We start from the raw sequence: 13,404 nt of genomic DNA, 5'->3' as shown, positions 1-13,404 counted from the left end.
CTTAGTACCACATCTAGTTATCATAATTGATTTGTTTTCCCACAGATAATGCCTAATGGACCTGACACACACAATTAAACACATCAGTTTTCAAAAACATTAAACAACAGTTTAGAAAATTGGAGACTTTGCAAACAGGATTGATATGAGAGGGAAATATGAGTTGGCAATTTGAAAATTATACATTTTGTGAAGGTGAACTAAATATCTAAGTGAAATATAGGCTTTGTAAAGAGTTGGCAGTTCTTCTCTCTTGTAAATTTTCCCTGGGGCCACTTCAATTCAGATCTCGTGGAATTATAATTCTTCAGAATAGTGCTACACATTTTTTCAACATTTTCATTTAGGCACTTAAAGCTGGGTATGATCACTTTTATGAATATGAATTTGTATCTGCAAATCAATGGATTTATCCATTGTGTACCTATTTTTACAAGATAAGGCTAGCTACATACAGGGCTTCATACAAGGTCATGAGATTTTTTTTTCTTGAAAGTATGCAAGCATACTTAGCATTAAATGGATATTTCAGTGCTGTATTTCTTATATGATTTATTCCCAATCATACAACTTGAATTATTTATGATAGGAACAACACACAGTACGATAAATTAAAACACTGCTGTCAAGAATTGTAAGAATTGTAAGCTACATTTTTTTTTTATAATTTAGGAAATTGTGTTTCATAAATGGAGGACTTATTATAGGTGCTCAACTCAGAGCAATGCAGTGTAATGAAGTGCAAGTACCTTAATGAAAATTGTCAATATTTGCAACATTTGTGTTCATTGCAGCGCCTGCATTTGTGTTAAAGATGAGCCTTAACAGCTTTTCCCAATGCCTTATATAGAAAGGTATTAGATTTTCTGAGGCTTTACCATAATGAAATATGTATATTTTTTCATATACACTCAATGGGGTAAATTTATCAAAGAGTGAAGTTACGCCACTAGAGTGAAATTCCGCAGCTCTCAATTCATTTCTATGGGATTTTGGAAGGCGTATTTATCAATGGGTGAAAGTTTACCCTTTGATAAATACGCCTATAAAAATCCTATAGAAATGAATGGAGAGTGGTGGAATTTCACTCTAGTGGCGGAACTTCACTATTAGCTTCACTCTTTGATAAATATACCCCAATATGTCCGTTCCATACCATCACCAAAAAAAAAAGTAGGAGCTCTTAATCTGTCTATGACAAGCTGTGTATTACCAATCTTTTCTCTGGAGAAATAAATAGTGATGGGCGAATTTATTCGGCAGGCAAAAATTTGCGGCAAATTTGTGCAATTCTCCGCCGGCGAATAAATTAGCGAAACGGCCGGTGCATTTTTGTCAAAAAAACGGATGCTGGCATCAAATAAACAAACGGTTTTGCGAATTTCGCACGAAATCCAAGAATTTTACGGCGAAGCGAAATGGAGCAAATTTGCCCATCACTAGAAATAAATGGAGATGTTCAGCTGTGGCTTTGTGCTGCAATAAATTATAGCATCCAGGCACCTTCTGTTGTTCCTTTTCTCTCACCATGTTTGTACCTAAAAATTGCATTTGTACAGTAGAACAATATGTGTATTGGAAAAACATTTTTGCAGGGTCATTAGTGACCTTTCTGTGTACAGAGATTAAAATATACCTATCCCTATAAAATAACCATTGCGAATACCATGCCTATTACATTTTGTTTAATAGGCATGGTATTCCAATGGTTATCTGTAGCAAAAGGAGTCACACACACACACAGTGAAGCCACAAAAGGGAAAGGTACCTTATGATTTACAGCCACCAGTGCACCATCACAGGCCTTTAACATGCTATTAGTATCTTTTTGTAGTGACAAAATCATTTGCACATATCTGAACCCTTGAAATGGTTTCAAGAACAATTTTAATTTTCATATTCATAATAGGGGGATTTGGGAAAGGGTCAAAATATCTTTTGTCAAGCATACATGTATCTCTATTTTATGGGCAGTGAAACTGCTATTTTTATAGACAAAATTTAATTATCTACTTTACCAGTTTGCTTACAGATATCAGCACCTCCCAATTATTTACCGTGATCGGTAAGAAATTTAAGAAATTTAAATTAGAGCAGAAGTTGACCGTAAATGATCAAATCTGCCATGACACAGCTCATATTAACACTGAAAAGTCTGGTTTTGTTTAGAATATGTAACTTACTCACTGCACAAATATTTATCTATAATTATGCAATGTCAGTTATTGCTGCTTATGTCTTATCATCAAGGCCAAAGGGAAGAGACAGGGGAAAGCAAACAACAGTCCTTCCACTTAAAGCGAGACTAATGTTAAGTGCCCCAAAGCAATGAGAATGGCATTCCCAAATAACCCGGTTACAGGAGGACAGGCAGGTCTAGAATTGCTTACATCTATCTTGGGAATTAAAGTAAAAATAAAAGTGGCACTACAAATCATGTTGCTAGAAAAGCCTTAGCTATCATTATTCATGGTCACAACTAAAAGATTAGGATGTACTTTCTTGCCAGTGAAGGCAGGAAAATGACACTGTGACTTAATCAGCCGTATCAGGATTTATGTTGAGGCCTCCACGAACAAGGGACTTAAATATTAATGTGCTAAACCACTTTACAATGGAGTTTTTAATTATACAAATGTGTTTATTTCGTTGCAAAGTGTGATATATGGAGTGTGCAGTTAGGTAATACCAGCCATTAAGAGTTAATTGCGTTAGAATTTCTCTTGATTTATGTTAATGGTGTTGAAAGTGCAGCTTTTTTGAAAGAATAAGAAACCCAATGCTAGAAAATAAAATAAAAAAAAAGCTTGAGAATTAATGCTACCCCAACCCCATACCAAATAATCTAGTTATGATCTTTGATGGCAAAAAGTGGAAGATGATAGGGGCAACAAATCAGCTTCTGCACCCTGTGATTTAGAGATGTGATATCTCCGTGAATGGAATTTGGCTTTGATTGTGAGCCTCTCTGTGTTTCTAAACTAAATGTGTTTTCCAATAGAAAATTTATAACAACAAAATTACTATCCTGTAACAAGTGAAATATGGGCCTTTAAATGCTGGTGTATTTCTCATCTGCCGTATCGGCACTATAAATTGGCTACGGTTTAACTTCTTCTATGTGTATAAAATAGGCTCTGCTGTGTGTAAAATTTCTGCACGTAGGAAATAGATTGTGAAAGGAGCAAACACACAGGCAGTTGCTAAAGGCACTGAGTTCATTTTAGTGTTAACATGGCAAGTTGTCTGTCTCATTATATTAGGAAAAATGTAGCATGCCAACACGTAATGAATATGGTTCATAGAAAATCTTTCTAGTAAGCCACTTACAGCTTCCAAACAAAGCGCTATAGCTTTCTGCAAATAGCAGACTAACAAATCTGTATGAAGTTTTACTCATGGAGAAATGCACATTATTAACTTGAGCTATACAGTATATTCCTCGAGAGATGGATTCAGTCACAAGATGTCTAAATATAGAATTGTGCTAAATGTGTTACTTTAGTTTTGCTTTCATTCTTTGTGTCTGTAATATAACTACTGCTGAGAGACTCACATACACACCATTCGGTAAAGCCTGGGAGTCGCTCACAAGGAATTCTAGAAAGGAAAGCCCTGGAGCAAAAACACAGGGGCTGTATGACAAGCGATTTAAATGACCAGCAGCCAGATTATACTGGTTTATATTTAATCAGAATCAGATGTAGCTGTGATTGGGTGAGAAGGAATGAGTTATGGCAGGGAAAAGCCAGGCTGGGGCAGAGAAAGACAAGGATGTGATGTCAGGGGAAGAAGCAGTTCACTTCCTTATCTTCTGAGCAGGTAGAAACATCCCACCCTCCTCTTTTTAGCATATTTTGTGAAATGTCATGTGTTTCTCTTTATGTTGTCATATTATATATTAAGCTGGATGTGTGGATGTATTCCTGCATGTATTGTTATATTGTGGTTTTGGTATAGTGATACAGTATAAACATGAGAGAGTTTGCATGTTATTAGTCAATTTTCATGAATGTCAAATGCTTGATCCAGGGAATGTTTCGATCGCCATTAGGGTCAGGAAGGAATTTTTTCCCTCTCGAGGCATAATTGGCAGTGGCTTCAGGCTGGGTTTTTTGCCTTCCTCTGGATCAAAATAGTGGATATATGATAACATTTTTTTGTCACAGCAGCAGTAGGACCTTACCAGAATACTGCACAGGTAAATTTAGAAGAGGGGGGAAAAAGGAGGTTCTCTCCTGTGACTGCACAGTGAGTTGATTGATACAGACGCTACTACTGCTTGTGCTAGGTGACAGCCTGCTTGGATTTCCTATCATCGACACACTGCAGATTCCGGAGATGCAGCTCCTGCTCGTAGCAGAGTTTGGGGCCATCCTCTCTGTAGGTAGAGGCAGCCTAATACTCAGTGGTGGATATAATCACAGTGCTGATCTCAAGTGAGGAGCAGCAGAGCATAGTAGAGATCTCTTATGGAATTCTGGCTTTGAATATTGCCTTGGGGTGAGGCTGGCAAGGTCCTATTTATCTGATAAAATGTGAATAAATGCTGTGGGCATTTTCACCATTTCTGACTCCTGGTGTCTCATTATGGTATGTAACAATGGGGTTCAATGGGATAGCTGAATTTGATGGGTCAATTGAGGAGTCCCCTTGTCAACTGAATTTATTAACATGTATTTATAATGTGCCAGAGTATTCTGCGATGCTGTTCAATAAATGGGGTATATATTGAACATACAGATGTAAATACAAAACAACAAATAATGGATATAAGAAACAGAGGACCCTGCCCAAAAAGAGCTTACAAGCTAAAAGGAGAAGGGGTTAACTCAAGAAATGTGGGAATGAGCAAGATCAGAAGTCAGTCAGGTGAGAGATGTAGCATTGGTTAGAGCTGCACATATATATACATATAGCGCACAATGAAGCTATGCTATGCTAGATGTGGGTAAGCTTCTCTAAAGAAATGTGTTTTGGAAAGTGAATGTTGTTCATCTTCCAAACACTTTTTCATTTTAGTTCTTTTCAGATTGTTCACCAGAAACTTTTATTTTGCTTTCCGACGTTTCTTTTTTTCCAAAATACAAATTTCAATGTCAGTGTTCAGTCTGGCAGCTCAGTAATTCAGGTGCAGATTCTCAACTATTACAATTTTGCAACATTTATTTGATACATTTCTCAGCAGTATCTCTGTAGTATTAGCAACTAATGTATTCATTATTACAGCTGCCTTTAATTAAACTCAGGGATTCTGCTCAGCAGGGACAAAGATAAGAAATGTATCAACTTAATGTATCCATTTAGAACAGTCGGCGACGCACCCTCCCAGAGCTGCTTTAGAAAGATATAAGACTGTGAAAAATTAATCTTGAACACTTCAATGTTAGAAAAAAATGGTCACAAAAAGAAAGTAGTAGAAAATGTCTTTTTCTGGTGAAACTGTCTGAAACCAACTGAACTGGAAACAGCTTAAATTTATGACTATGAAGATTTTCATTCATCCAGGTCATAGTATATCTAGTATAGGTCAATCTAAAAACAACTGGACTTGCTGAGTAATCAATGAAGACTTTCACTACTCATCCGAGCAGCTTCTTCAGTTCCCACACCAGTCAGTTGAACTGAAGAAGCTGCTCGGATGAGTAGTGAAACGTCTTCATTGATTACTCAGCAAGTCCAGTTGTTTTTAGATTGACCTATACTAGATATAGCTTAAATTTATGTTTCTATTCCTTTGGACAACTTTAGGGTTGGGGCAGACGAGCAGATTTGGGGAAATTTAGTCGCCTCTTCTGCATGGTGACAATCTCCCCGAACTGCCTTCCGTCTGCTTGAATGAAGAATTGCCTGTGCTAATGCTCTAGCTAATGCTCTAGCGGTGCTTAGTTTTTCGAAGTCGCCCGAAGTTTCCTCGTGAGGCAACTTTGGAAATCGAAGCGCTAAGAGTGCATTAGCGCAGGTGATTCTTCATTCAAGCAGACGGAAGGCAGTTCGAAGAGATTGTTGCCAGGCGACTAAATCTCACCGAATCTGCTCGTCTGCCCCAACCCTTAGGGGTAATGATGTGAGCATATATTTAAGCTGCAGGTTTAACAGAAAGGATGCTGAAAAAAGCTTAAGTGAGTTTATTTGAGGTAGAAACAAAACCTCACAAACTCGACCTTTGATAAATAACTCCCTAAATGTATGAAATCAGTAAGATAAGAGGATAATTGTTAAATCAAACTTTTAAAGGGACTCCCTCGTTAAACACGAGTACAAGGAAATAGGGCTTGTAGTAAAACATACTTTTAACTATTATATTAATCACGTAAAATCAGTTTGTTTTTTCATGGGAAATTATACTTTCGAGGTAAATACTTAGATAAATAAAAATCCATTTTTATTTGGTAATTATTGTGGGGTTACTTTGTCATGGTAATATAATTACCACTTCACATAGATACAGTTTTATGGCCATTCAGGTCTTTTTTGTCTATTTATTATGCAACTGTGCCATTTTAAATTTACCTTTGAAATAATCAGATCCCAGATCAGCCCAAAAGGCATTTGTTCAGAGGTTTTAGCCTTCGGGTAAGGGCACATGCTAAGATTTGGGGGAAAGATTTAGTTGCCCGGTGAAAAATCACCTCTTCTTCGGGCAACTAATCTCCCAGAAAAGCCTTCCCGTCGGCTAGAATCTAAATCGCCGGCAGGGTGGCAACCAGAGCACTTTGTTTTCCGAAGTCGTCCAAAGTTTACTCGAGGCGACTTTGGTGGAGTGCCATTCTAGTCGGGGAGGCAGTTCGGGGGTAAGTTGCCCGAAGAAGAAGTGATTTGTCGCTGGACCACTAGTCTCTTCCAGTAGCTTTGTGTGCCCCTGCTCTAAGTGGTAGAGTCGACTCTGCTGATCTAAATTTCAAACAGTTAATGGCTGTTCAGTGTTACTGCCATCTTAAAATGTTTACCTAATGTAAATTAGCAGGTTGGACATGCCTGGTTTACGTTTTTTTTTTTTTTTTTTAATCTAATATTCTGCAGTGTAAAGAAACTGAATGAAATTTGTACCTCGTTTCTATTTTTTTCTATGATTATTATTATTAGAATCATTGTTTTTAGTTGCATTATTTTATACCACAATTGATTTCAGTTGAATTGATTTGCATCTCCAAGTACACACGCCCCAGCCCACACGCACGATAATGAAAAGTATTTTTTATTTTTTTCCCAGTCCCCATTATTTGCCATTGAAGTAGCTATTCTAGTGTGTCCTTTGTGTTAAACCTGAGGAAATTTTGTACATTTGCATTCGTTGTGGCATTGCTATTCTGAACAAGGCAAGCAGCATGAAACTATAAACCAAATACTTTTCAAGGGTTTTTTGCTCCTATACACAGCTCTTAGAATAGAAAATGTACTGCATTAGTAACCAAAGATTTATTCAGTGACTCATGAACCTTTTTCATTACTACTTATTGTGCAATTGGAGTCACACAAAAGACCACAGTTTTGTTTTGTTTTTTTCATCTTTGGAAGTGATGACGCGGAGTTTAGAGGTGGACAAGATAAAAGTTAACAAGCAATGCATTATAAAGGCAAATTAAAAAGCAGGCTATATAAAATAAGGTGTTGGTAGAAAAAGGGAAGCAATTTACAAATATAGGTGTTAAATTACCCAAAGGCCATTGTCATTAGCAAGTAATCAGCTTTTACTAACGGCCAGCTAAAATGAAAGCAAAGATGTTTGCTGCTAAATTTGGTAGTGCCACTTTACTGATGACTTTACTTAACAGTCTAAATCAGAAGGCCTGTGAACTGATTTGGATCTCCAAAGAATTTTTATGACCCCTAATCTGTTAAAGGACTCCATTGACTTATTTGTGTGACATAATCATTTCAATATAATTTAGCCCTTGAAAATTCAGTATGGCAAATAATTGATCTAGTTTCAATAACAAGATTAGGAAAGGCCTCAGGCCTTAACATGTATATCTTAAAAGAGGGAATAAAGAGCTGAATCCTTGTTTTAGAAGAAACTGAGGTGCCAACTGCATTACTATTCTTTCATCAGTGCTGGAATTTTTTCCAAAATAAGTGATGGAAGGATTTTTGGCCCTAACTCAATTCTTGTCATTTTCAGGGCTCATGTCAGAGTTACTGGCTATTCCCACATGGAAAATGTAATGTATTCCCTATTGAAGGGATTTTATAATCTGGAAATAGAAAACACACAAGGGCCTATTTAAGATTGCGTGTGCTTTTTGGCATGAGCAATCTTTAAGGATACCCCTCCTGAGTTTCCTAACTCATGCTGGGATTCAAGTCAAAAACCCAGTCAATTTCCATAACTTTACCCAAATGGGCTTTTGGAATGGAAAAAAAAACTTTGGTACCTAAAAGGAAACTCATGCAGGAAAAAAACATGTGCCAAAAAAGCATGAGCAATCTTAAATAGGCCCCTTAGTGTTTACTGAGATAAACTCAAAAATTATACATCATCATAAATTTTGGGGCCCTTACCAAGTTATTTATTTGGGCCCCCGATGAACACAAATGCGCAGTACCAAAATCTGTGACCACATCCCTTGTGTGTGTGCGCGACACATTCAGTATGATCACCTAGCAGTTAGGTTGGTTTTGCTTGGATAAAAGGTTGTAACTTGTTGGATTTATTTTTTTCAACCACAGCTACTATGATACAAACTCACCAATCATTGCACTAAAAACCAGGGGTTTAACTATAGGGGGAACAGACTCTGCAACTGCTGGGACCCAGGAACTATAAGGGGTGTGTGGGACTGATAAGCAGCTGTAATCTGTTTATAGAAAAGGTCTTGTTGCCAAAGTTTAGGGGCCAAATGATCTTGCTTTGGGGACCAATAACTAGTCATTCCACAGCTAGGAAGTAGTGATGGGCAGATAAATTCGCCAGGCATGGATTTGCAGCAAATTTACTCAAACTGTGAAACATTTGCGAAATTAATTTGCCTGCAAAAAATTTGTCCATCACTACTAGGAAGTTCAAGTAAGAGACGATCATGTAATTCAGTAAACAGCTCTAATTATAAACAGCTGATGTTGCTCTATAAAAAGCAGTTCATATAATAGTTCCATTATTAATATGCTAATTAATAGCCAAAGTCTAAACCCTACACATCTGCCTGCCCATGTCACACTGCTCTGCCTGTTGTTGCTCGATACCCATGTTAAATACGTTTCTGTGAAAGTAACAAAAGTTTATGCATAAGTTAAGTAAATTAGTGTACGTTTAGGGGGCCCAATGATCTTGCTATGGGGCCCAAAAATTAGTGTACGTTTAGGAGGCCCAATGATCTTGCTATGGGGCCCAATAATTAGTCAGTAGTAGTTCATGTAAGTAAAAAATTGGCTTATAAGGTAAATTACAGTGACCCCAATAAACTGACTGACTTAATTTTTTTTAATTCATTGTTGGCCAGTGGCGTTTGTCCCTGTTTATCCCTTTAGAAGGGGATGTGAAATATTGGTGTGACTGTTTCCTTTTTTGTGGAAGTTTAAATTATACACAGTCGGGCCCCAATCCAAAGCAGTTTTTCTGTTGGCTCTGAGCCCAGTAGCAAGTCAACCTATTGTGGCATGAAAATAAAACCACAAGATATGTAAAAATGTGTATATTTAGACATACACCTGTAGGCTAAAGCAAAATGAAGTTAAAGTATGATTTAAAACCAGGATCAGCATTAACAGGATGGTGGGCATAGGCTGCTGATCTTATTCTGGGCTCACACATGAAACCTTTTTAGCTAAGACATAAGAACACACACACGGCTTTAAAACATCCTGACAAGCTGCACAATTCCACTAATATGCTGGAGATTATCATTATGGATACTGACAATATCAAGTCTCATAAAATCAGAGTGCCTTTTTATGTTACTGTAATGCATTTCACCCTCATGTATTAGTACCGCTTGCTTGAGATGCAGTCCATATTCTTATAACTTACATGTCAGTCTTTGTCCTATGTTTGGCTTTTGCTTTGTAACTACTTTTATATACAAGGGTATCAAAGCATAATTAAGTACAAAACGAATAACAACAAAAATATCTTATACACATTTATAGGTTCTTTCTTGTCAGGCAAAGAACAATTTTATGTTAGCATGGGTTTTCTCCTATAACCATCTTCAGAGTTATGAACCATATTTAAAGACCAGTTATCACCACTTAAAGGGGTGGTTCACCTTTGCACTATCTTTTAGGGGTTATTTAATAAACTCGGAATTGGAAAAAAATCACAAAAAATTCGTGATTTTTTTTTTTATAAAATCAGACTTTTCAAAAATCATGAGTTTTTGGAATTTATTAAACCCAGAGGATGGAAAAGTCCAAATCAGAAAATTCGGCATTTCAGACCTGTAGAGGTTGCATATAAGTCAATGGGAGAAGTCCCAATGATTTTTTGATGTGTGCTAGGTTTCTTGCAAGACCCTGAAGTTTTCAAGCAAAAATTTGAGTTTTCGGGTGAAAAATCAGGAAAAATCGTGGAAATCTGTTTTTTTTTTCCCGCAAAGCAAATTTTTAGGAAAATGTAATAATAAATCCCAAAAAACCCAAGCGGATTTGATCTGAGTTTATAGCAGAAAATATTGAGATAAATTCGGACTTTGATAAATAACCCACAACGGCCAATTCTAAGGAACTTTTCATTTGATCTTGATTTATTTTTTATAGTTTTTTTTAATTATTTACTTTTTTTCCCCCTGATTTGTTTCTAGCTTTCAAATGTGGGTGACTGACCCCATCTAAAAAACAAATGCTCTGTAAAGCTAAACATGTATTGTTATTACTACTTTTTATTATCCATCTTTCTATTCAGGTCCTCTGCCATTTATATTCTAGTCTCTTATTCAAATCAATGCATGGTTGCTAGGGTAATTTGAACACTTGCTAAAATTAAAAACTGGAGACCTGCTGAATAAAAAACTCAAAAATCACAAATAAATGTAAAATGAAAACCAATTGTAAATTGTTTCAGAATAGCATTTTCTACATTATACTAAAAGTTAACTCAAAGGTGAACAACCCCTTTAAGCACTAAAATAATTAAGTTTTTCCTATATAGGTAAGAGACTCCTGGTTTTAAAAGGTGGGGTTAGGCTAATGCCAAAGTGTGCAGGGTTTAGATTTGTTAAGATATGTGCCTGGGCATAACTGGGCTGCCTGTGGTGTAGCAAAACATTTGGCCTAAAGGATAACGGAACCATTAAAAAAAAAATATAAAATAACTTAGGGTGCTTTTTTTAAGAACTTTTGCAATTTACATTATTTTTTTCAGTTTCAAGGCTATTTAAGTTTTTATTAACTGCCAATGTAATGAATTTTGTTACAACAGCCCCACCTGCTGGTCATTTCATGTAACGGTACAGTCAAAGAATTCTACCTTCAGAAGGAAAGCAGAGGAATGTCCTTATGTTGCTCTGTCATGTTGTCATGTTTTTGCAGTTATGGGAAATATCTAAAGCAACACAATATGAATAAAATAAAACATATATTGCTTACACATGCAACTCGGTAAGAAATGTCAGTCTCTTAGGTATTCCTTGTCGATCCCTTCACAGTCCCTCAGCTGTAAATGAAAGTCCAAAGCAAATATATATGTATCCCCTAGGGGATATATATAAAGAGATCAGCACCTGTGGCAACAGAAATTAGAAACAAGCATAGCGTAATACGTTCAATTAAAGGGAGTATCACCCTGTGCGTATACAAAAAAGATTTCTCAGAGGTGTGCTCCCCTTTTTTTGGGCATCTATTGGTTCGAAAAAGAGAAAGAAAAATGGATCCAAGTGAATATAAAAACAAGAGGTAACCTTCCTTGTATAAAAAAGGTGCAATCCGATAGTGAAGCGCCTCCACACTATGTATAAAATGCCTACTTACAAACCACTACTGTGGCATTGTGCATATCAAAAGAATTCTTTTCAATCCCTCCTCCAATTCACCGCTCCTGCCAGACTCCGGATTAGAAATAGGAACCGAGGATAGTGTAATACCGCTTTTATTAAAACATAATTAAAAACAAGTAAAAAATACACTCACATTTACCCTCTTGGGTAATACGCATTCAGTCCCACAAAGTTTGAGTGTGCTCCCTTGGGGCGGTCCTGCCAATTCTTTTGGGCTCCCCTGTGGTGCCTCTCCTGGGTCCAAAGCGTACCCCAAACGTACCTAACGCGTTTCGCTGTTGTTATGGTCAGCTTCCTCAGAGGTATAATCCATGTGGGTTCCTATTTCGTCTTTTAAAGGTCTGTTCCGGTGCTGTATCATGGCTCCTGCTCCCACTTCCGGTCCGTGCGTTCCACTTGATGCGTTCCAGCGCGCTCACTTCCCCTTGTGGGGTGAGGGTTAAATATAGATATAAATTTAAGGGCATTTTTATGAAAACTAAAAATGAAAAAAAAACACTGAAAGAAAAAACATAGAAAACAAAAGAAAGAGAGTGGTAGAAGAAAAGAAAAAATTAGAGTCATAAAAAAAACACGAGTTATATTTCATTGAGGGCACTTTTCAATAGAAACACTCTAAGGAAACTTCTAACTGGGAACTAAAGGGTTAAAAACTTTTAAAAAAAGTGAGGGAATAATAACATTTAGCCACACATGAGAAAGATATGAGAAAAAAAGAAAAAAGCAGTAAAAACAAAAGACAGGAGGGGACTCAGAAGAAACTACACCTCCCAGAAGCCCCTGTTATTACTAGTACATGGTGGTAAATGTGAGTATAAAGTATTTGCATAATATTATGTTAAGATAGATACTTGCAATAGATAAGGATTGTGGGACCAAACTGTTATAATCACCAGCATGATAAGGACAGTATGATCGATCATGTAAATTCTGTGAAATGAGGAAAAATTCAACATCGGATGCGCTGGAGGGGAAGTGAGCGCGCTGGAACGCATCAAGTGGAACGCACGGACCGGAAGTGGGAGCAGGAGCCATGATACAGCACCGGAACAGACCTTTAAAAGACGAAATAGGAACCCACATGGATAATACCTCTGAGGAAGCTGACCATAACAGCGAAACGCGTTAGGTACGTTTGGGGTACGCTTTGGACCCAGGAGAGGCACCACAGGGGAGCCCAAAAGAATTGGCAGAACCGCCCCAAGGGAGCACACTCAAACTTTGTGGGACTGAATGCGTATTACCCAAGAGGGTAAATGTGAGTGTATTTTTTACTTGTTTTTAATTATGTTTTAATAAAAGCGGTATTACACTATCCTCGGTTCCTATTTCTAATCCGGAGTCTGGCAGAAGCGGTGAATTGGAGGAGGGATCGAAAAGAATTCTTTTGATATGCACAATGCCACAGTAGTGATTTGTAAGTAGGCATTTTATACATAGTGTGGAGGCGCTTCACTATCGGATTGCACCTTTT

The 13,404-nt window shown here is 37.1% G+C and overlaps 1 protein-coding gene across 7 annotated transcripts in view; it reads left to right on the top strand.

Moving 5' to 3' along the window:
• The window catches only part of cacna2d1.L (calcium channel, voltage-dependent, alpha 2/delta subunit 1 L homeolog), a 303,885-nt gene that overhangs the window by 202,398 nt on the left and 88,083 nt on the right, over positions 1-13,404 (top strand). The gene's annotated exons all lie outside the window — the stretch shown is intronic.

Source organism: Xenopus laevis, chromosome 3L, assembly GCF_017654675.1.
Source record: "Xenopus laevis strain J_2021 chromosome 3L, Xenopus_laevis_v10.1, whole genome shotgun sequence".
NCBI lineage: Eukaryota > Metazoa > Chordata > Amphibia > Anura > Pipidae > Xenopus > Xenopus laevis.
The sequence above is the reverse complement of the archived record's forward strand: the minus strand, read 5'-3'. Positions and strand labels throughout refer to the sequence as shown.